The sequence below is a fragment of the Schistocerca serialis genome, chromosome 2 (assembly GCF_023864345.2).
Source record: "Schistocerca serialis cubense isolate TAMUIC-IGC-003099 chromosome 2, iqSchSeri2.2, whole genome shotgun sequence".
In the NCBI taxonomy this organism is placed as follows: Eukaryota; Metazoa; Arthropoda; class Insecta; order Orthoptera; family Acrididae; genus Schistocerca; species Schistocerca serialis.
In genome coordinates, this window is record NC_064639.1 from 61,852,193 (window position 1) to 61,877,139 (window position 24,947).

Sequence of the window (24,947 nt, forward strand, 5' to 3'; positions counted from 1 at the left end):
ATTGTTTAAATAAATAATATTCCACACACTGTCTAAATTGCTTAAACAATATTCCATACACTGTAACTGATTATCCGCCACATGGCCAATAGACAGTCTTTTTCCTGCCAATTTCCAGGTGGGGGAGAGCTAAGAGGTTTCCCAGAAGGGGGTAATTGATTGATCGATTTAATTAATTAGCTAAACTGATATCAAAAGTGTGCTTGTATCGGTGAGCGGAGTTGCCAAAGGGATGGGAAAGAGGTGGGGGAGGAGATGGAAGGGAATATGTGAGAGCTTCTCGGAAAACCACTTAAGTAAACAACAGGTTAAGGACCAGTGAATCAAAAGCAACGACGATCCCTAAGGGATCATAGTCCTCTTAGCAGAACAGTAGATTAGGTACCTCTCAATCAAAGAACAGTAACTTGCCTTTTAATGTATACCCCGAATGTACGCAACCGGTACTAACGAATTACACCGACGCCAAGCTTGTCCCCCTGCTTCTAACTCTGTGCAGGTTTCGCTGTACACGATTGATCTGACTATACGAATGGTTTCAGTCAAATGGTTCAAATGGCTCTAAGCACTATGGGAGGTCATCGGTCCCCGAAACTTTGAACAACTTAAACCTAACTAACCTAAGGACATCACACACATCCGTGCCCGAGGCAGGATTCGAACCTGTGATCGTAGCAGCAGCGAGGTTCCGGACTGAAGCGCCTAGAACCGCTCGGCCACAGCGGCCGGCTTCAGCCAGTACTACGAAAATCGAATGCAGGATTTCAATCGGATTGCGCAAGTGAGATCACAATGTACAGCTGATAGTGCCGAGCAGCGGGAATAAGCTTTACAGGATTAAACTTGCAGGTGTTTCGCACGCACAGCAGACGTAAATGTACCATTGGAAACGGCTCGCCACGCTGGAAGCCGATTCCAGCAGACGTGGTGCCTGCATCTGCCGGCGACGCGCATGCTCACTGAAGCGAGACACGATGAACCGACAAACATTAGCACCTGTTCTTGCACGCGGTTCGCACACCAATCAAATTCGAAACGTATTCCCAAACGCTTAACATGCGTCGTTTGTCAAATCAGTCACAATGCAGCCAACACGTTTGAGAACGCGCGATTCGCGACCGATTAGTAACAGAAAATGAAATCAGCGTACGGCATTGGGGGCCGGGAATCCCGCATCCGGGAAAGTTCGGCCGCCGACGGCAAGGACTTATTGCATTCGACGCCACATTGGGCGACTTGCGTGTCGGAGATGGGGATGAAATGATGAAGAGGCCAACACAACAGCCAGTCTGTGAGCGGAGAAAACCTCCTGCTCCAGCCAGGAATCGAACCCGGGCCGCTCGGCGTGGCATTCCGCCGCTCTGACCACTCACCTAACGGGGGCGGACTAGGAACAGAAATAAACGCTACACTCGTCGCGAAACGACGGAGACGTCAGCTTGCCGGTCTCCACGGGAAAGGCCACTCGCTACAGCTGGCAGAAAGGAAGAATTCTATGCAAAGCTTCCAACATTCGGCAAATGACTAACAACTGGACAAGATATCTGAAGGACTCGAGCTACTCGGAAGAATAGTGGAACTGCACTGTACCGCCCGCGAAGGCGCGATGGAAAGCTCGCCACATCGACACCTAAGTACACGGTTAACGACGAGGCTGCCCAGTTGCGCACTCCTGCAGGCTGCTGGCCACTGGAAGCACCACGCTGGCGGGGCAGAAAATGGCATTTGTTTCAATACGTCCGACATTCTGTTAGGACTCAATATTTTTCAACTATTCTGCGTATCCTGATAGAAAATATACCGACAATGACATATGCCAAATTACTTTGTTAGGGGTTCAACACGATAGCTCGGATTTCCCGCCGATAACCAATGTTTCGACTGCAAGAGGGTCCTCGCACCTAGTGCAGCGCTTACAGGTAGCGCGTGATGAGGATACAAAAATGATTTCTTTAAGACGAAAGTGTGAGGAATAAAGCTGTGTCATTAGATTTATCGTTGGTTTACATTTAACTCGAAAATGTCACGAAAGTCACCTGTTTGTAACGCGTGTAACAAGTGTTACGCGAACAGCCTGACTACAAGGCGGTTGAAAGGAGGTGGCCCTCGTCGGAATGAGGAGATACGAAAGTAAAGAGGCCGGGTCGGTACAGTGGAGGACACGTGACTGACGTGTGACGCCGCGCAGCCGCGCCCCGCTGCCGTAATGGCCGCGCTGCATGCTGCCAGTCACGGAAGACGCCACAAATCACCCCACTCTGACATCGTCAGCAGCGTCCATGCGAGCCGACGCGAGCGTTTTGTGTCGTAGCGTGAGACAAGCACAACAGGTCGAATCTCCGCGGTTGTTAGTCTGTCCGACATTCTTTGAAACCTCTCGAGGTTTTGTACTGTGCTACACAGAAGCGCCTTAATCAAATTTTGAACCCTATTCAGATGAATTCACACCACGGACTACACGGTTTGGCGATCGCCTGTGACGATCTCAAACCGTGATAAGCGAACCGTTGCGAGTGTTCTGCATCACGAGTCGTCGTAGCTAGTAAAAGAGTGTAAGTTGTGTGGGTCTCGCAAATACCCGAGTCGTGTTGCACGCAAACTCTGTGGGTTATTATTTATTAGTTGCTCCACTTGAGCGAACATTTGGATTTCTGTACTTGTGTCAGTTCACCGAACAAGGTCGGGCCGGCGTAGCAGCAAATAAAAACAAATGGTCGTTCGCCGACAGCATTCAGAGGGTCGGCAACGCGGCGCGCTCCCGCTGCAGAGTAGCTGCCTCCACTGCTGTACAGCTGCACTGCTGCTGACTGACGGCTGGAGACAGCGTCCGCCGTAAAACATCTAGGCGTAGCTATCCACAGCGACCTTAAGTGGAACACCCATATAAAACAGATAGTGGGAAAAGCAGACACCAAACTCCAGATTCATCGGAAGAATCTTAAGGAAATGTTACTCATCCAAGAAAGAAGTGGCTTATAAGGCGCTTGTTCGCCCGATTCTTGAGTATTGTTCATCCATCTTGGATCCCTGTCAGGCAGGACTGATAGAGGAGATAGAGAACGTCCAACGAAGAGCGGCGCGTTTTGTCACTGGATCGTTTAGCTGGCGAGAGACGTCACGGAGCTGCTGAACAAACTCCACTGGCAGACGTTACAAGAGAGACGTTATGCATCACGGAGACGTTCACTATTGAAATTTCGGGCCAGCACTTTTGACGAGGAGTTGGACTATGGACTATATATTACTTCCCCCCCCCCCCCCCCCCAGAATTAGAGCCAGTACAGAGGCTTACCGACAATCACTCGTTTGGAGGGATCAGGCAGTGACACCGAAAGTACCCTCCGCCACAGACCACCGAGACCCTGCGGACAGTGTGGGAAGGCAGGCAGGGGCGACGCTCCACTCACTGCCCCTCAGCTGCCGACGAAGGCAATGTAAACCATTTCTTATTACCATATGTGTACTTCGGTTATTTCTTTTCTCTGTTTCCTATTTTCTTTCACTGTAAACTCTTCCAAGTCCTCTTTATTCCATCTATTTCGTAATTGGCGTCGTTGAGCTCTTCTCTGAAATCCCTTAATGTTTTCCACGTAGGCCGAAAGTTGTCCTTTGCTTTCGTGCATCATTTTCTTCATCATGAGCAGTATATTTTATAAGTGTCGGTCTCGTATATTATTTGGTGCTAACCGTCAGAGATACGCCTCCTTTGTTTCCTCTATCAACCAGCATTTGTTTGAACCCTGCATTTTATAATTATTTCTGCTAGAGTTCTCTTTCTTACCTGTTATCGGTAGTCACTAACAGGCTGTTCACTTCATTTGTGAAACCATTCAGCGGACATTTCATTCTTTCTGTTAATCTCGATTGGTAGAGGAATGTAGATGATTCGTGTTCCTGAAATTTGTCCAGCTGACCGTGTACTATGAGTCTTCAGCTCGAGAAAAAAAAGGCCTTTCGCGGAATAGTGGTCCGATCAACTACCTAGCAGCACACTCAAGTTAAGAAAAACACGTGCTCCACAAATTGTAACAAGCAGAAGCAATAATAAGCCAGCTTAACTCTACCTTGTCGGACAGGCGAAAAAGGCGAGTGTTGCGACCACACTGAACTAGAGTCGTTCAGTCGTAACTGTGTGTTCTTTGATGGGGATGGTTCATTTTTAACTACAACAGACGCAATATTAGTTCACTTCACTACACGAACGAATACAAACATTTAGTTAACTATATACAGTTCTCTGCCACAGGAGTCACTGACCAAGAAAGCATTACTGGATGCGTACAATCACAAACTGTTCTCTCGGAGTACAATGTTCCGCATTAACACGAGTAAATATGCCACCGAGACAGTGGTCTGCTAGATTACTGCTGAAGCTGAGGTCACAAACCGGATCAGAGCTCTTCGTAGCTCGGTCCTACATTGCGGACTCCTGGAGCGCCCGCCTGCGGTATCGATTCTCGTCGCCGACTCGCGTGCGGCACCGCGGTCTGCGGAAGATACCACAGCGAATACTCACGGACGAGCATGTCCACGGCATTCGTGGCAAGTACTGTCAGCCACGGACGGAAAATACGCGTTTTCAAAAATACACATCACCAGTAAAGAATGGAGGAAACGGCTTTTTCTAAGCTATGATGCAGAGGTAGTTTAAAATTACATAAATTTGTGCCGGCCGCTGGTGGCCGAGCGGTTCTGGCGCTACAGTCTGGAACCGCGCGACCGCTACGGTCGCAGGTTCGAATCCTGCCTCGGGCATGGATGTGTGTGATGTCCTTAGGTTAGTTAGGTTTAAGTAGTTCTAAGTTCTAGGGGACTGATGACCTCAGCAGTTGAGTCCCATAGTGCTCAGAGCGATTTGAACCATTTGAACATAAATTTGTTCTCAACCGGAACCTCGGTTTCAGAACGGCAGCGTTCCAGTACACACGACCCTATCGGCCTTTAACTGACTTACCCGGCCATTGGCACCGAACCACTGACCAGTTTGACATCTGTTAATGTAATAAACTAGCGACAAAAAGGATCCCACGAGAGTATGGAGATCAACTCCGAGCCTGTTGCTTACCCTCTCAGCACCGAGTAAACATACGGGATAAGAGCAAGATCACGGAAAGCAACGGAAAAACAGAAGAAAAATTTTGTGACGATAGAGAGGAGGAGCAGTCGTGGAAGCCTGAGGTCGCTGCCACAAATAATTTGGAAATGGATGGATGCGAAAGATAATGTAGACGAAGCAAAAGAGTAAAGGTGCCACAAAATGATTTTAGTGCTAGAAAAAAAGTACATTTGTAGTGTTTCTCCAACAACTGTGGAGCCTATAAGATGTACACGGTAGCGTTTATGGTGCCATTAAACTTTCCACCGAAATTCAAGTTATATTGTCCATACCTTTCGACGCTTTTCTAGCAACACATTGTTGTGTGTTACGCAGATACACTCGCCAGTCCGTAGTTGAGCGTCGTAACATCGAACAACTTACAGAGGCAGTGTTTCGCAAGGCGCCAACTTGCACGGGGATAGACGGTGCACGGGATCTCACAGTCGACATGCGGCACGGAGTGAGAACGAAGCTTCGGCGGCAAAACAGGGCTCGCTTTGTGGCCGTTAGTTCTGGGGGAAGGCAGGCTGCAGATGCAGCAGGACGGGCGGCGGCATAAAGCGGGCAGCTTGACCGTAACAACCCGCCGTAGCAAAACATCCGCAGCCGCTGCCGGTGCCCGGTCCAGCGCAATAACCTTCTCGCCTGGACGAGGCGCTAATTTCAATCGGAGCGCTTCCGACGAACAAGAAACAGTAAGATGCGACGGCTGTAAATAAACACCTCACGAGTCCTTTACTAGCTACGAACCTGTCTTTAATTTGATCCAGAATTTTTATCAGCCGCGGTGTGCTCTGTTCTCGCACTCGTAACAAGAAATGCAAGGGAAGATACGGAGCTTACGAGATTCGTTGTGCGAGGCGAAGGCGTGCGAGTGCGCGCCGCTCGGCAGGTGAGACGGACTGCAACGTGGCGCCGATAGCGTGGTCGTTATAGTCTGTCGGCAAACTGAAGAGAGAGCGAGCGAGCGAGTGCCCACTCTGTCCCAGGTTTTCGCCGTCCTGGGACACAGCGTGTATCGAAAACCGACACACACGGACCGATACCTGCACAAACTGTCAAACCACCACCCGAGCCAGAAAAGAGGCGTGATTAGGACGCTTGTAACGAGAGCAGGACGAATATGTGAGCCGCAACACCTCAAACGAGAAATGCAACACCTGGAAACTGTCCTGAGGAGCAATGGGTACTCCAAAAATTATATTAGAAGTGTAACAGAGCCAAACACTCGGCGAAGTAAGGAACCAGAAAAAGAAATGTCGGGTACGGCCTTTCTGCCATACATTCCCAGAGTGACGGACAGAATCGGCCGTATATTGCGCAAACATGGCGTGAAGACGATTTTCAAACCGACAAGGAAGATCAAAGAGTGTCTTAGATCGGCGAAGGTGAAAAGAGACCCACTTGCAATGTCGGGAATATACCGTATACCATGCACATGCGGAAAAGTTTATGTCGGAATGACTGGACGATCCATCAACACCAGGATCAACGAGCATAAGCGACATTGTAGGTTGGGGCAGGTGGAGAAATCGGCCGTGGCAGAGCACGCACTGAATGAGACCGACCACGTAATAAAATTCGCCGACACGGAAGTTCTGGCTGTAGAGAAGCACTATCACACGCGCTTGTTCAGAGAAGCTGTAGAAATACAAAAACACGCGAACAGTTTGAACAAGAAAGAGGAAAGCCTTAAGGTCGACGGATCCTGGCTTCCCGTACTGCAGCGAACGACAGTCGCAGGTAGCAAGAGGAGAACCGCACCGGAAATGACCGCGGAGAAGCCCTCGGACGTTGGCGCGCCAGGTACATATAGTCTGCGCCCGCGAGCTCGACTCCAGTTCACCACCGGCAATGGAGGGTGAAGCTTTGACAATGCCAGCCACTCGTGCTGGCGAAACGTCAGAAAAATCATTAGATGAACGTCGGCCGAAGAACCCGAGACAGAAGCCAATAGGCAGTTTGTCAACAAGTGGCCACGATAGCCTTAACAATTTTGAAATAATATTAACATAATAACGGAAGTCAGGATTCTACTACAAACATAGAACCAAATACTTGTTCATCTGAATGTATGTTCCTCTATTGCTATTCGTAAAACGAACCCCATATAATTTAATCAGTCTGTAGATTTTAAGGCTTGTTCTTACATTGTGTTCCTATTAAAAGGTAGAAGTTTTCTTTGAAGGACTGCATTGAAACTTAAAAATTCTTGCAACACGAAGAGTGTTTAAAAAGTAAGCAGAAATTTACAATTTTATGTGTTGTATTAGTCAGATTTGTACTACTTTTTTGTCACTGTCTTCATAAACATGCCTCAAAAGTATGTGTAGAATGTCATCCATATTGGGTAGTTAGTCTGTTGTCAGCTGTCAGAAAGGTTACATGTGTTTTGGTAGCATCAACGTTTATTTGTTTTGTATAAAATTAAATTAGAGAATCTTTACTGCATTTTGTTATAAGAACGGAATAAAATGTATGAAATTTTTAGAAATGTTAAATATTGCTTTTGGTAAGCCTGTTACGGATAAACCAAGGGAAGACAAGTGGTACAAACATTTCAAACGAGGCCTTTTAAGGACAGCTGTTTTACAAGCATGGATGAGATTAAAAATGCACAGCTAAGAGACCTATAAACTATCCTGAAGAAACAATTCCTAAAGTGTTTCGGGAATTGGAAAAAGCACTGGCATAAGTGTATAGTATGTAATGAGGAATATTTTGAAGAGGATAACATTGCTGTAGATTAAGAAATAAATTTCTAAGCAAAAACTAAAAATTAATATGCGAACGTACCTCGTATGTCAAGCTTTTTGCTTAGAAGTCCAGAATCAGTGTACTTGTTTCGAAGGAAATTTCACCAGTGTTTAGAATAGCTACTGCGCACATGTTTTAAGCACTGTGTCTTAGAATCAGGTGAATAGTGACCGAGATAGAGATTTAATGTTCCATAAGCATCAAAGGTTTTACGTGATTTTGAAACTGTCTATATTTAGGGGTTTCCTCCCAAAATTATTAGTTTTACTTCGTGGCGATTCCAGTAAACCATGCGGCTTATTTTTGCGTTCCTACCTCATGCGTCCTATTGGGCAAGGCTGACGTTTGCATAAATTACAGCCCTTTGATTGGGTCTGGTAATATTAGCCAACAGTTCTTTTTGGGTCGCCTCTTTAATACACGCTGTAATAACATTAGAAACGATCGAACGCTCGTTACTCCGCAAATACCACCTCTTCTTAGTATTCTGCACATTTTCTTGCAATGCTAGACTATTATCCATCACTTTCGGATATCGAAGTATATCAATAAGTACAGAAAGTTAACTCACTGACACTGGCAACTAAGATCCCGCGAACAGAAACGATGTATATCAGAGCACGCCGATCCACACCGCTAGACAGATAACAGGCAACAGATTTTTGGTGTCCCTGTAGGCCGGTGGCAGCGTTCTTCCGGGAAAGGCCACTTTCCCCACCAAAAGCGCTGCTCGCTCTTTGAGTTTACAGATTTTTTTTTTTTTTTTAAGGATTGCCATACCCTTTCGGGTAATGGCGGCTGCTGAGGACTCGGGTCCTTCTCAGCCTGGGGTTGTTTGATGCTGTTGGGACTCTGTTTATTAGTTTCAGTGGGGAAACCTGCCTACTTGGTATTTCTGTATGTTTTGGCTCATGCCATTTTGTAGTCAGTTTTCTTATGTCTAAATGGTAGAATTCCACATACCGGCATTCGCCTTACAACTGGGGGAAACCACCAAAACCCCAGTCGGGATGGCACTGGGTTATCGTCTGTTGAAATGTGTTTATTATGCTAGGTTTTTATACTAAATAATCATCTATTGGTAGATTGTTTCATCTCTGTTTAGAGTTTTGTTGTAGAGTTATTTATATCGTCTAACCTACTGCTCTATTTTAGAATGTGTCTGGCTAATAGTTTAATTGGTGGATTCTATTCCTAACTTATTCTAACTTATTATGAGTTATGAGTTCGACGGTTTGTGGAGGTCGTTGCACTTCACTTCACTGGGGTGGTTGGAGAGAGTTGGAGGGAGATAATGGGCCACTTCACTTCACTGTATTTACTACACTCTTCTTTTTCTAATTTTATCTGTGAGTTCTTTGTTGTTTGGGTATGTACGTTGAATGGCATGGGCAATGAAGTCTGGGGGGTAGGGGTATCGAAATAGGGTGATCCTGTATTCGTGGATTGGGTTGCATATTATGTCTTTCATTATCCCATCCGTTCTCACTCTGTTCCGGCCGTAATTGGCTACCTCAGGAGTGATCTTGTCTAATATAGGGCAGGTGTTGGTGCCCGCGTAGACTAAGTCGTTGGCGGTTGTGTAGTGCAGCTTTCCCGCTCGTCTCAAGTTGTGGCGGTCAAATGCGGCAACTCTTTCATACTGCGCCCTGGAGGCTGTCCACAGACAGGCACCGTACTCTAGGATAGGTCGGACAAATGTTCTGTAGGTGTGTAGCACTGCATCTGGGCTGGCGCCCCCGAATTTTGAGCTGATTAGCTTCACAAGGTTCATTCTTTGTTTGCATTTGCTGATGATGTTTTCGGTGTGGTGCTTCCATGATAGAGTAGAGTCGAGAGTCATCCCTAGATATTTTGCACTCTGGACAGGACTGACTCTCTTTTGCCATAGGGTTATGTGGAGGTCGTCTTGTTTTAGTCTGGCACTTTGCGTTTGGTTGCGGTGTCTGAAAAGTAGCAGCTGGCTCTTTGTTGGATTGGGTTTGATGCGCCATTTGGCCATCCACTGTTCTAGCTGGGGTGTGTAGGAGGCTATTACATTCTTCGCTTCCTCTACCGAGTGCGCCGTGCACCAGTAGGCGGTGTCGTCCGCGTAGAGGGCGAAGTGTTCGTTCCACTTGTTGGGGCGAGGGATGTCGGCGGTGTATAAGCTGTAGAGCGTGGGTGAGAGGACAGCACCTTGCGCTACTCCAGCAGCAGGAGAGAATTTTTTGGAGAGTTGGTTACCGACCGATACTGTTGCTGTTCTCTTGGTAATTATGTCGAGAATGAGGCGAACATAGTGAGGTGGGAAGCTTTGCTTGGCCATTTTATACGCCAGCCCGCAGTGCCATACCTTGTCGAAAGCTCGCTCGATGTCTAGGAACAGTGCCAATACGCAGTCACCTCTGTTTAGGGCTTCTGTTGGTGTGCTGACTAGTCTGATGATAGGGTCCATGGTTGAATGTTCCTGTCTAAAGCCGGCTTGTTCTGGGGGGGAGGATCTTTAATTTGTTTATGAATTTGTGGGTCCTGTTGTTTAGAATGGATTCAAATGTTTTGCCTATTACTGGTAGAAGCGAGATTGGGCGATATGAAGTGGGTTTATTAATCGGCTTTCCAGGCTTGTGTATCATGATAACGTTTGCGTTTTTCCATTGCTTTGGCACTATCCCTAGACGGAGCGCAGCGTTGTAGAGACGGCTTAGAGTTGGAAGGAGCATGTGGCGAGGCGTGGCCGAGAGCATTTTTCTTGTAATTTTGTCCCTGCCAGGTGCAGTAGTTTGTTTGCCGGATGAGAGGGCTAGTGTAATTTCCTCTTCGGAAATTGGTACCAGGAGTTTTGCCTGATCCTCTGTGAGGGCTGACTGGGTGTTGATTAAGTCCTCCAGACCTTCTTCTATTTCTTCTGCGAATGTGTCGTCAAATAGAGGGTCTGAGGGGTGACTGTGGATTTCTTTTAGGACCTCACTAAACACTTGCGCTTTATGGTGGTCGTCAGCTGTGATGCCTTGTGGGGTAACGAGAGCAGCACTGGGGGAATTGTTACCCAGGGCTCCTGTTATCTGTTTGAACGTCTTCCAAAACTTAGCCGGTTCCCTGGGGTTAAGCTTATTGCATTCTTTTTGCCAACATTCCGCCCTCCATCGTTTTAGGTTCTCTTTGACTGTGGTGTTCAGTCTATTCCACTCTGTTTTTAAGGTGGGGTCGCCTGTCCTCTTATATTGCCGTAATAATTGTCTTTTGAGTTTTATTGTGGAGAGGATGCTTTGTGGAATTGTCTCCGTTCTATTACGGATTGTTCTGGTGGGGACGGCTTCTTTTATGGCCAGGTCGTATGCTGCGACTATTTGGTCATTGTAATTGTCTAGTTCGGCTGCTGAGCTGATGTTTGCGGATGGGAGTTTTTCGTGCAGGATATTGGCAAATTTTTCCCAGTTTGTTTTCTTGTAAAGCTTGATGCTCTTTGGGGGTCCTGGGGTGTATTTTTTGGGGCCAAGTGCCGTGGTGTCGAAGAGAAGGGGGATGTGGTCACTCCCTATACTTGGGCCAACTCTGCAGGCGGTGCAGTGTATCGCCAGGGTGTCACTGCAGAAGATGTGGTCCGGAATGGAAGAGCCGACATGGTTAATAAAAGTAGGGGTGTCGTTTTGTAGCCAGACTAGGGGTGAATCGTCTATGAGGTCTTCCAGAGCTCTGCCTTTTGTTGTTGTAAGTCTGTCTCCAAAAGCTCGGCTTCTGGCGTTAAAGTCGCCCATTATGACGCAATTACCGCGAGATATTAGGTGTCTCATGAGGTCTTCTGGGAGGTGATCATGAGGGGGGCAGTATATGGTTGCTACAGTTATTGTGCCCATTTTTGGGGAGTCTATTTCTATTGCCACCACGTGCAGGTGCTGGAAGTTCTGCGGGAGTTCTAGGCGCACTGCTGGGACGTCCTTGTGGTGAAAGATTGCGGCTCCTCCAATGCTTGGATCGGTTTGTTGCGATCTGTGGCAGATCATGTTCTTTAATTGTTGGATCTGCTGGCCTGCTCTGACCTCTGTGATTCCTAATATATCCACCCTTTCTTCGTCCACCAGGCTTTGTAATAGGGGTTGCTTCCTGTTAAACCCACAGGCATTCGCGACCGCCACTGTGGCTGCTGCGGATCTTGTGCTAGTCGCCATCTTGTCTAACCGGTCCTAGGCTGGTGGGGGCTAGGGGCGTCGCATTACGGTAGATTTTAGTGAACAGTATATGCGACTTGTTGTTCGTGACGCTTACGACCATTTTTCTGGCAAAGAATTGTTCAGTGACTGTGGCCATGGCTTTCGTTATAATCTCGCGTCTATCTGGGAGGATATTGTGGAGAGCAGTTGTTATCGCTCGCACCACATCCTCCACATGGATTGGCTCTTCCTCCGAGGTTTCTGGGCCGTTGGTCATTGGCTCTTCTATTTTGGGGGCTTCTACGCATTTGATCGGCTCAGTTGTTTCCAGGGACAGCGGCTGCTTTGGCCGTTGGGGGCATGAGTGTGAGACTGAGGGGTGATTGTCCCCACAGTTGGCACATTTAGCTTCCTCTGCAGTGCAATCTTTTGCTAGGTGGGGACCGGCGCATTTGCTGCATTTAGGTGGTTTCTTGCAGGTGTCCGTGGGGTGATCAAACTCGTAACAGCGAGTGCACTGGGTCGGTTGAGCTGCTTTAGGCCTTGATGGTTCAACCGTATAGACGTAGTAATTGAAACAGAAGTGGTGGAGGAGCAGGTCGTCATGGGTGTGTTGATCGTGTGTGAACACACGGATCATACTTGTTGGTTTGTTGTCGCTTCGGCCGACTACTCTGGTCACCTTGATGACTGAGTAGCCTTGTTGCCTCAGCTCTTCAGCGATCTCGGCGCCAGAGACGTCGTCCTCGACGTTTTTGATGACAACCGTTAGAATTGGGGACCTTGGTTCCCTGGGTGGTCTAGGTTGGCTCGGTCTGCGTGGAGGGAGAAGTCTTAAGTGGGCCCCTGGGAAGCTGTTAATAAGGAATCTTTGTTCTAGATACTCCTTTAGGTCGCCGCGCGAAGAATTCTGTCCACATTCTGAGCCACGATTTCTCTCTCGGACCTTGTTGGCCTCGAATAATTTTTAATAAATAAATTATCTCTGTGACCGGTCGCGTTTTACGCAGCTCATTTCTCTCGTTCTTCCAACCACCGCGATATTGTTTTCCTCGCTATCCTGAAATTCTAAACCTAAGCCAACGGCCGTCAGTCGTTCTCAGTGTAAGACACGCCTGTACAACAGCCCTGCTTGCTTCCTGACCGACGAGGTTGTCGTTTGTATAACTCTAAAATTGGTGTACGCACCGAAATGGCTGCAGTAAGCAGAACTGCGAACACCTTTTACGAAAATTTCGCTTCCATTTGTTTTCAGATTTGGCTGAACAGTTTCATCCAGGAAAGGATAAATATAAGTACGAATCATCGCCAGTCAGCCAGGTAAGGACGGTTTGCTGTCGTTTTATTTCAGCAAAAATTAGGAAACTGCACTGGTCATGACATATTATTGCACGCTCATTGTTAGATTTCCTAGCAGAATAATAAAATCTGCCTGTGATGTTCGTGTAAAATTTACTATAGCTTTTCTAGAAGGATTTAAAAATGTGGGATGCTAAATAGCGTGGTTTTCAGCGACTTTTCTCAGTATCGTGTACTTTGTTTTACTTACTTCATTTTTCCGTGTACTCTTTGCGTACTTATTTTATAATAGTAAACGCAGGACTCAAGAGTGAAGAAATGCGTTCACACGTACAGCTGGTGGTTCGTACTTACTTATCTCTGGCAGCCAGCGGCCGCTGCCCGCCCGAGTGCCGACTTACCTTCCCAGCGGTCAATGGCAAACGTTCCCCTGCTGCCCAGGGATGTCGTGTGGACTGTCTCGCTTACCTGCAACAACAGAGAGAACACTGCGTTAGACAAGCACCTCGCGATCGGATCAGAAACTTTGAACAAGACAATTAAATGGTTTGCTCTTAGAGAAATAGTCTAATTCAATATTAGCTCAATCTACACTGAGCACACTTAGTAGTCATAAAGTTTCAATAATGTATTCAACATCCTCATTCTGGCTGTATCATACAAGCAGAAATTATAAAGAAAACGAAAAACGAGCGGAAGCAGTCCACAATAGGAACGCATAGAAAACAACAATCTGTGTGGAGATATATACAGGGTGGTCCATTGATAGTGGCCGGGCAAAATATCTCACGAAATAAGCATCAAACGAAAAAACTACAAAGAACGAAACTCGTATCGTCTAGCTTGAAGGGGGAAAACCAGATGGCGCTATGGTTGGCCCACTAGATGGCGCTGCCATAGGTCAAATGGATATCAACTGCGTTATTTTTTCAATAGGAACCCCTATTTTTATTACACATTCGTGTAGTACGTAAACAAATATGAATGTTTTAGTTGGACCACTATTTTCGCTTTGTGATAGATGGCGCTGTAATAGTCACAAACGTATAAGTACGTGGTATCACGTAACATTCCGGCAGTGCGGACGGTATTTGCTTCGTGATACATTACCCGTGTTAAAATGGACAGTTTACCAACTGCGGAAAAGGTCGATACCGTGTTGAGGTATGGCTATTGTGATCAAAACGCCCAACTGGCGGGTGCTGTGTATGCTGCTCGGTATCCTGGACGACATCATCCAAGTGTGTGGACCGTTCGCCGGATAGTTACGTTATTTAAGGAAACAGGAAGGGTTCAGCCACATGTGAAACGTAAACCACGACCTGCAACACATGATGATGCCCAAGTAGGTGTTTTAGCTGCTGTCACGGCTAATCCGCACACCAGTAGCGCTGCATCTTTGCCGACCGGCGTGCTGGCGACAGCTCACGGCGGCACAGTAATTCTTATTCGAGAATCTGGCCGATCTTCTTAGTGACAATGGTACTACAAATCACAGCGAAAATGGCACCCTCCTTAGCAAGAAGAATTTAAGTATGTTTCATCCATTACAGGACCGTTTTGCAATAACAATATGGTTGTTAAAGTCTATGAGCAAGTGAGTATTGGGGCAAGGATGATTCTGCACCACTCTGCATTGTTGCCACATGTATCCAAGACGGTGGCGATGACGTCATTCAAGATGGCGGCATGCAGACGTGGCAACAGCGCACGACATCATACAAGATGGCGGCCATGACGTCATTCAGGATGGCGCATTTTGGCGGAAAGTTTGAATTTTGGCACGAAAATGCCATGCCCCCCTCCCCCAGAAAAATGCGGGAAGTTCAAATGCCAAGAGGATAATGCACCACACGAAGGTTATCTCTAGTAAGCAAAGAAAATCGCGGGAAGATAGGTTACTTGGGCTAACCCAAGTCACTCGACCGCCACATCTTCTTATGAACTGGCACCTCAGCGGAAGAAGAAGAAGAATCACCATGAAGTGTCAACAACAGTAGCACTCCAGCACAGTCATGAACAAGATTAAATGCAAAAATAAGTATTTAGCCTTATTACTATTATTATTCAAAGTTTTCACCTATTGCCATATGTAACGCTTGCTCGTCTTTTTTTCAACACGGTCGAGCGCCAACATGCCTAGCTCTGTTGACACGTCTGGACCTGTAGAAACCTCAACTGCCATCTCGTAGAGACCTACAGCAACAGCCTCCAGCACATCTGAACTAGTAGTGGTCACACGGGATCTTGTAGCGCACTTAGATCACTTGCTGGATCAGGACAAGGAGTTGCTGCTGTCCGTCCCACTCATCGATTTATGTGATGAGGACACACAATCAACCCCCGGCACATCAAATGCTGTCGCTGGCGGTGTTAAACAACAAGATGGAGGTCAGTACTGGTCATCAACATATGACCCATCCCAGCAGAACATCCCTATGATAGCGCACCACAGAATGCAGATACTGTGGACAAGAAGAAGGCGTCGAGTGCACCTACGCTTTTCACCTCACAATACAATTTAACTCCAAGTGGATCCAAACGTGTGAACATTTCTATAGAAGCGCATCATGTCTGGGGGTTGCATGCTAGAATGGAGATTGAACATGTATCCAAATGTGTTAAAGTGATAATTCCCGAGTTCGACTGGGATGAAATAGGTGGTGCAGAGCGCTACATCAATCAGCAGATGGCTATGGAATATTATGAAACTCATTCTCCCCCAGACATTCGCCTTACTGATGTGACACTTTCTATTACAACAGTGCATGATGACTGTGCATTATGCGTGAAATTGGGTGACAACTGTGTTCATCTAAGACATCCCTCAGTTATGAAGTTATACAATCTGGACTCTGCCATATACCTGTAACGTACCTGGAGATTCTTAACACCCACTCCGGTAAAGATGACATAAATATTACATATAAATGCTACATTAAAGTGGGTGAAACAGATTTCTCTCAATCCAGGAGATAATTCTCCACCATACCGTCAGATAAGGATACCGTCGAATTATGACTGGTACCTCGTAACAATATTATCGCACAAGTCCTAAGACAAAGAGTAAATGTATCTAACGGACTTAAGTCATTCCCCATTAAAGCACTTACGCCTTTAAGTGCAGGTAATATGTTGTGTGTACGGAAAGAAAACTGGAAAGGTAAGAGATCAAAGGCAAAAAACGAAAACTGGAATATATAGCAAAGACAGTTTCTACAAAGGACGAATATAAACTGCAACTGGAAAAAGAAGCTATTGCAGATATGCAAGCAAGGTTTAGACAGTGCTTTAAACACAGTGTATGGTCAAATCTGGCTATGACTGGGAAATGTAAAATATCTGAATTTACCGTAAACAGCAATGGAAATCAAACACTTGTCCGAACACTGACCAAAACTTTGGACTCCAGTATGCTTACTACATTAAAGAATACACGAATTATTTTTTATAAACTACCGATCTCATTTGGATCTGCTTAAAAAGAATGATTATAGTGTATCCAACTGTGACGGCCTGGATGTTGTGCAACTAACAAGAGAATAACCATTTATAAAGTTTGAAACCGATGACATAATACAACATTTCATGGACGCACTTTTGCAAAAATTGTAAACTTCAAGTTCTATACAGACATTCCGTAATAATGTGGGGAGGAGTGCTTGCCGATGTACACCCAGGAAGACGTGGAGGGTTGGAACAGCAGTTTTATGCAGAGATAAGAGGCAAAAGTAAACTCCCCAAATGCTCTCGCCTACAAAAACTGCAAGGAGGAACTGAGCTAATTATTAAAGAGCCATAAGACAGATAGCCATAAAACAAATAGTCATAGCCTAGATAGACCTCAAGAGACGTGACCTAACGTAGTTTGTTATATTAACGAGCGTACAACCTCTCCCTATACTGCTGAGCTCTAGAGCGACCCACACCGACTGAAGAGTCCCAGTTATAAAAGACGGAGTTGGGGAGGGCAGCTTGAATCTTATTGGTCCGTTGGGTTTTCCGCCATTTCATTGTATTCCCATTGGCTGAGAGACATAGGGAAGAGCTTCCCGCCAATTTTAGGTCAAGTGACCGGTATTGAGTTAAATCATGATCTCGAACACTACTCGCACAATTGCCTAGAGCTTGTGGACGGGGGAAAGTTGCCCTGGGTGACTTTGATCTACTCGCGATACTTCCACAGACGGGGCAGGGGGCGCACTCCTTGCTATCCTGTTGTCGCTTACAATAGCATCCGTTTACATACTGTTGTCTCGAGCTGCTTGCTTCTTTAAACCTGCCATCTTGAGATGCGTGTCCCTGGCGTACGTTTTTAAACAAAGGTACGTGTCTACGAGCATTTCTGTGAAGTCTGAAATACGTCAAGATGAAAAACATTAATTTGTAATGTTTTCTGTATTTTACACCATCTTGGTTAACAACCTTACAGATCTGTAATTACGAATTTATATTTGCAATGAAAACTGGATTTTTGCGTGCAGTATGTATTTACAAATAAGAAGATGTGCAGTTTTCATAAAAGCGACAGTTAGACATTTTTTACTTAGCATACTAAGTGATAAACTTTACGTTTACAGTGCGTGAGTACCCGGTGTTGCACTGGTATGCGTGTATCCGAGTCTTTTATTACTTTAACTTCTGCTTCCCTATGTCTCTGTCAATCTCCCCCCGTTGTCGCACCACCTTATAACCTCCAACCCAATACCTGGTTGCTGAGTCTTACCCCCCCCCCCCCCCCCCTCTACGATTTCATTCGAGATATTAATATGTAGTAAATTGCCTGTGTATGCACTTGCCACATGTATTTCATATCATTTGTTGAACATATTTCACACATACTCTGTACACTGAACGCTACCACCACCTACGTAATAGCCGGGATAACAGCGGCGACATGTCGATCGGGTTGAGATCCGGCCAGCTGGGGGCGCCAGCACAGCAATTGGAAGTCGCCACTGTGTTCCTCGAACCACTCCGTCTCACTCCTGACTTTGTGCCGTGGCGCGTAGTGTTGTCGAAAGACGCCACTGCCGTCGGGGAACGTGGCTGTCATGAAGGGGTGTACGTGGTCTGCTGCCCCTCGGCCGTCGTGGCGCCTTGCACGACCTCCAGTGGCGCCACGGATGATAGCCGCCGCCAGCTCGTCTCTGTGGGCATCGAGGAGCTGTTGCCCTGCCCTGGAAGAAGGATTCGCGTCCTCCCATCGGAATGACGGAGGAAGTTCGCGATTCATCAGACCGTGCGACGCTGTGCAACGTAAAGTGCCGGTGGTGACGTGCCTACTTGAGTCGCAGTTGCCGATGTCGCGGTGTTAACGTTGGCACACGCACGGGCCGTCGTTACAACAGTGTGTGTTCAGTCACACTTTTGCTCTGCCCAGTTGGCAGCCTGTCCTGTTTTACCAGCCTACGACGCCCCATATCGCAGTAAGGGTCGGCCACGCAAACCCCGCAACGCCTGGACGTGGTTTCGCCACGGCACTCCTCGAACATCGGGCAAGTGGCGCAGCTGCTGGAGCGCCTCGGCCACACCCACACAGACGGCGGGCCGTCAGCTCGCCAGTACTGCGTGTGTCTGACCAGCAGTCGCTCCCCGCCAGGCGACGCTGCTGTCGCCTGGACGGGTTTCTGTCGAAAGGAGGTCGGTGGTCATGATCAGTGCACCTGTACACATATCGAAATTCCAACTCCTGTTTCGTTTTCGTGCAGCTCAATGTCTATCGTGTCGTATATCCTTAACTCTTTGCCGTACAACTACATAACTTTGGACGTACATGCAGTGGTGTACGTGGATACCGCCTGCTAAATGTGTCGCGAACAGAGTTAGCAAAACAGTAATAAATTAAAATATCACGCACGATTCAGTAGTTTTCCACGCATCTCAGTATTTGACTTGAGAACTTCTAAACCGTATGTCGTACAGCGATACATTTTTGTAGGTGCATTCCGTGGCATATGTGGATGGTGCCTGTGAAAAGTGTAGCGAATAGAGTTAGTAGCAAAGAAGCAAAAAAATTTAAACGGTACTTACGATGCTGGACACTGTCACGCATTCCAGTGTTCGTGACGTCATTTCTCCAGAACTATACATCGCGCAGTAGTGTAAGTATCGTGTTACCGATACATTCAGTTGTATGTGTGAATGCTGTCTGCAAAATGGTTGCCGGCGGGAGTGGCCGTGCGGTTCTGGGCATTACAGTCTGGAACCGAGCGACTGCTACGGTCGCAGGTTCGAATCCTGCCTCGGGCATGGATGTGTGTGATGTCCTTAGGTTAGTTAGGTTTAATTAGTTCTAAGTTCTAGGCGACTGATAACCTCAGAAGTTATGTCGCATGGTGCTCAGAGCCATTTTGCAAAATGGTTGCGAACACAGTTATTACTATAGAAGTAATAAATTAAAAAGGCGTGCGTAATACAACAGTTTTGCTGCACGAACAGCGAAAATGTAATAAGAGACATTCGTAATGGTTTCGAATTATGTGTAGAGTTTGTTGTGAATCACTGAAAACAACCCGGTTAGCCGCGCGTCGTCGCCACGCTACTGGATAGGTGGCCCGCTCCTAGGCCCACAGCTATTCTTTCCAAACAGTAAGTGATGTGCGTATACAATGCGGTGTAGGAGGAGATGTGGAACATACGTACATCCATTTCTATAATATGTATGGATTTGTGGATAACGTAAATATTCGAACTGAACGAAACAAAAAATTTAGGAAAATAATAACCGAAACGAGACACGAAGAGGCGATATAGCGTTTACCAGTCTCCATCGCTAGTGATTTTCCCTGTCATTGTAAAGGATACTTTGTACAGAAATGATTGTAGAACACGCACATTTGGCTGGCGCCACAAGCCAGACGAGCATTCTTCTACAGAGCCACACCGCCTTGCTTTAGGGCATTAAAGTGACTCGCAAAACTTGGAAGTCTATTTTACGAATTTGATGAGAGTTGTGTCGAACGGCTTTGGTTGGTTGATAATTGAGGCTTGAACCTCGGGCACCACAAATATAAAACAATGACAAGAATCCGATATCAGTCCGGTGCCCTTATTAAATTTTAACGTAAGATTATAATTTTTGACGAGCAGACTGAAATACCATTTTAAATTTCTGTCATTAACTATACGAAATAGTGATAGTTAAATTCTTGTTGCCCCTGGGAACAACCCGTAACTGGCAGCGCGCGCCGCTTTATCCGTTTAGCAGTGTTACGGGCGGTAGTCGGAAGGGGCGAACACAACTCTTGTGGCTCGCCTTCGTTATTGGGTCCCGCTCCTATAAAACGTTATAATCAACGGAACAGGAACAGGAGGCAGAGAGGAACAAACTGTGTGTTGGGCACGGCAGTTCTCGACGAGAATTGCGCCTGCGGTTGCAAGTTAAATTAGCAGTGCGGACCGCGCCTTTACAGACAGCAAGTGCCGGGGGAAATACGGCGCGATCCGAGGAACGTGGTGAGGGCAATGCATACAGATGCCGGCGCCGGCGCCGCCGCCGATGAAGCAGGGCGGCGGCGGCGGCGGCTGCGCGACTGCGCCACGCGCCGCTCAGCCAGGAAGTGACGCGTTGCGCCGATCGCATTTTGGTACGCTCTCGGAACTCGGGCAGCAAACCTTTTTCGCGACCTGATCGTCTTTCAGTAGCTTCTGTGACTGTGACGAAACATTCGAGAACGTGACAAACGAGTGGCCCATACAATGTTGTCCCTGTGAATCACTCTTCGCATCAGCTTTCCCGGGGATTAATTTTATGTGGCGATTCCACTTTAGGCGGCTCCGATGGCTACTCTTAGATGATTCATCGCCATCAGAGACATCGAACAGTAACGGTCCTCCTCGCCTATTTGTGTGAAACACGTTACACTTATTTACGTAACGATAGCTGGTGGCCGGCCTGTGTGACCGAGCGGTTCTAGGCGCTACAGTCTGGAACCTTGCGACCGCTGCGGTCGCAGGTTCGAATCCTGTCGCGGGCATGGATGTGTGTGTGATGTCCATAGGTTAGATATGTGTAAGTAGTTGTAAGTTCTAGGGGACTGATGACCTCAGAAGTTAAGTCCCATAGTGCTCAGAGCCATTTGACCCCTTTGATAGCTGGTGTGCTCGTGTGCGGATCTTCCTGCACATCGCTCCGGCCTACTACAGACGACAGCAGCGTCCAGGAATACCTGACGGACGTTATCGACTAGATCGTGTGTACGATTACATAACGGCCCTGCCTAAGACACTCTCTTTATATCTGTCGACTTCGTTGTGTTAAGAACAATCAGTGCAGGTCTATCTGCAAGGACGTGCACAAATCTGGCCGGGTACTCGGTAACCTTATATGTCGATCACTTTTAAGGTTCCGTACCTCAATCGCGGCCCTTGTACGGTCTGCCTGTCCGCCTTTCCCTCGGGAACTGATAAGAGGCATCGAGCTGAAACTTGCAGCAGTTCCGCATACTTCAAAGACCACGCGGTAGTCGAGGAATGGAATGCTCCGCCACAAAAACTGCTTACGAACCTTGTGGCCAGTATGCGAGCGCGTTCCAGAACATAGGTTGCCGTTCGTGGTGATCACACACCTTATTAACACTTAGGTTCCGCCTTTTGCGATGACCATCGTAAATTGCGATCACTTCAGTGTAATTATTGTCTCTGAATAATAAAGTCACTTCTGTACGTTTCATTCCGTATTTCTTTCAGTCCTTCTGTGTCATATTGCAGCAGTTCTACATATGTACGGTCCAAGTTTCAGCGAGCAACGATACTTGGCAGTGACAATGCAAAAGTTAATTTGCTCGCTAGAGTAGGTTCTTCTTTTTCTTCTTCTTCTTTTCATTATGTCCTGGCAAGAAAATACCCCGGGAACGATCCTTTCCCATCTTACAACTTTCGTGTCAGAATTGCAGAACGTGACCGTGAAATTTTGCAGTTGTTTCGAGATGCTGAACAGAATCTTGCGCCATTCTCTGTCCGTTCTCAAGCACAGAGAAGTAATCACGATTACGACTCGCCGGAGTGAAGACGACGCCACGACATCGCGTCGTCTCTCTCTCGTCGCAGAACACACATTCCGCTTTGTCTTATTTGGAAAGACACAGCTGCTCAGAGTAAACTTCTCGAGCAGAAGAGTGGCGCAGCGGGTACGGGGACTCGTTCAAACAACATAACGGAGATTGACGGCGATAGTCAAAAAATTTTCTTCCGCTGTTGATTGACTTGGGTCTTTTCTTACTTACGATCAACTGTCTCTTTACAGTTTCATTTCTTCTGTCCTCTGTGACCGAGAACAGAAATCTTTCACGGGTCTGCGTGCCACAGCAATGTGAGATGCCTGCTGGACCTTGACAGAAGTTTGAAATATCGTAGAGTTTACTACAGTGACTTCTTATAGGCTTGTACAATTCCTTATTAACAAAATAAACATGATTGCTTCCTTCTGAAAACAGGATAGTTTTGGTTAGTTACAAAAAAATCATTGCAAAACAAAACAGGCTCTCGCCAGAGAGTACATCTTAAAAAAAAAAAAAAAAAACAAAAAAAAAACAAAAAAAAAAAAGAAACGGTGAAAACCTTGGTGACACGATAGTGATTATGAGTCTCTAGTAGTGAGCATGGCCTCCCCACATGCCAGCCAGACGGGCGCTTGCTCTGTATGAGACTAGCAAGTCTATCTTGGGGTACGAGGTCGCACTCCTCAATGGCAGCTTCAATGGTGTCCCGGAGATTGTCTGCTGTCGCATCATTATGCTGACCTTCCTAGCACTCCTCCAACCCCTAAGACCTCTAGTGTCCGGTCGCAAGGCAATCCTGGTCTCGTCAGCAAACATGGCATTACCCCATTCTGCAACGGCACAGTGTCGACTTGCAGGACTCCAGGTCATTCGATTAGATCGGTTCCGTCGATTCAACGCTAAACATCTCATTGGTCTTCTGGAATGAGGACCATCCAGATGCATTCTCCTACGCACTGTTTGGTCTGTGTTACTAATCCTTGTTGGCCGAGAAAAGTCATTTCCAGTATTCCTGGCAGTTGATGTCGGTCGTATGTGAGTCGACAGTTGGACCAAACGATCCTGCATTGGTGTTGTCATACGAGGGCGACCACTGCGAGGTTTATCGTTCACATTTCCCGAGTCTCTGTACTTTCCCCACGCGTTTGATACAACACTTCGAGTGACACGTAACCTCTTGCTGTGTGTGAAAGTAAAGCCACCGTCCTGACTCTGTCCAAGTGTTGTATGCCTCTACGCGACATGTTACTGCAGCGCTGAACACAAACTGAGCGAAGCTGTTGTCGATGCTGTAGTGCTCGCGGAAGCGGTATGTTCAGATGACTGGGAAACGGCCACAAAGCCCGCCAGCATGTGGGCTCTAACTGGGTAATGCTCCAAGCGTCTAGGTCCCTGAGACCTCTAGCATCGTCGACTACATTTTACTATACTACTCCAGACTTTTTCAGCAGTGTATATTCTCGACTCTTTCAGTTACTAAACGGATGTGTATCCGCGGCGGCCCCACGTTTGAAATCGTTAATTTCATCTAGGGAATTTCAACAGAGGGGCGCACGCAGCGCCGCGAGGCGTCTGCTGCCTGTTGTAAAAACTGAGGAAGAAGGCATGGGTGGCAGTCAACGAAAACAAACGTTCGCGCCCGTGCATCTAGCACCCCCCACGTTACAGCTTATTTATGGGCGACAGGTCTCCGTAATATTTGCACAAATTTTATTACAATTATGAGGGCGAAAAATAATGTGTAGGATAGTAAGAGCAAAATGAGAATTTGTGTGTGTGTGTGTGTGTGTGTGTGTGCGTGCAAAGGCCACACATCCTACTGGCCGCCACGTGACACACGTCGAGTTTCGCAGAGCTACTTGCGTTCGCTCTGTCTGATGAACTCTGGCGTTTGGCATCGCCCTGCGCTCCTCGCTGCTGCCCCCCCCCCCCCCCCCGCCCCTCCCCACCCCCTCGCCACAGTCCGCTCGCGGCCCTCTGTTTTCTATTCTTTTTCGGCTCGGCCGCATAATTGGCAGCCCGACGCAGCCTACAATGAACGGCGCGTTTGCTCGCGTAATGGCGGCAAACATTGATTCTGGCAGAGTGCACACGCCGCGCGCAAAGTGGGCGGCGTGCGGTGCGCCACTGTGGGCAGCCACTGTGCAGTCGGCCGCCACCGGTCTCCTGCCACTAGTACATGTGTTCCGAGATTCCGGGCACTGTGCACTTCATGTCGTCTCCCAAATGAGGCGTACCTGCAGAAAAACAATACGCAACTTTTTGTGGAACCGCCTTCTTTGTTCTCCCCGAACTCGTTTCCACGATAGCTCGCCATTATCGGTGGATTTTGCTGTAAAAAAACTCGTAAAATGTCAAATTGTTACATTTAGGAATAAGTCAAAGTTTCGATGTCACTCTGATTTTCTATTTCGTGGCAGCCGTAACGGCTATAGTGGGCAAACCAGAGACAGTGGCGCAAGTGGAAAACTTGACAACAGAATCCGCCTGCCTGTCTTCTCAGGAACGATTCTTCTTCGCCAGTGTAAAATTTGAAGCACAGTTTTGGCACGAGGACTACAGTTCTTATTGAAAGACCTTCACTGCGACCTCAACACGCCAGAAACGCCTGTTTGTTGCAGCTGCAGTGAGTTCTTAAGTGGAATTTGCGAAACTGTGGTG

At 47.1% G+C, this 24,947-nt stretch overlaps 1 protein-coding gene across 2 annotated transcripts in view; it reads right to left on the bottom strand.

Moving 5' to 3' along the window:
- Window positions 1-24,947, bottom strand: part of LOC126456761 (caskin-2) — a 960,013-nt gene that overhangs the window by 394,716 nt on the left and 540,350 nt on the right. The window contains exon 1 of one of the 2 annotated variants that reach the window (XM_050092516.1): window positions 13,686-13,724. The exons of the other annotated variant lie outside the window; for it this stretch is intronic. The gene's annotated coding sequence lies outside the window, so the exon portion shown is untranslated. Of the gene's footprint in view, window positions 1-13,685; window positions 13,725-24,947 lie in introns of those variants that run through there. 2 annotated transcript variants of the gene reach the window in all.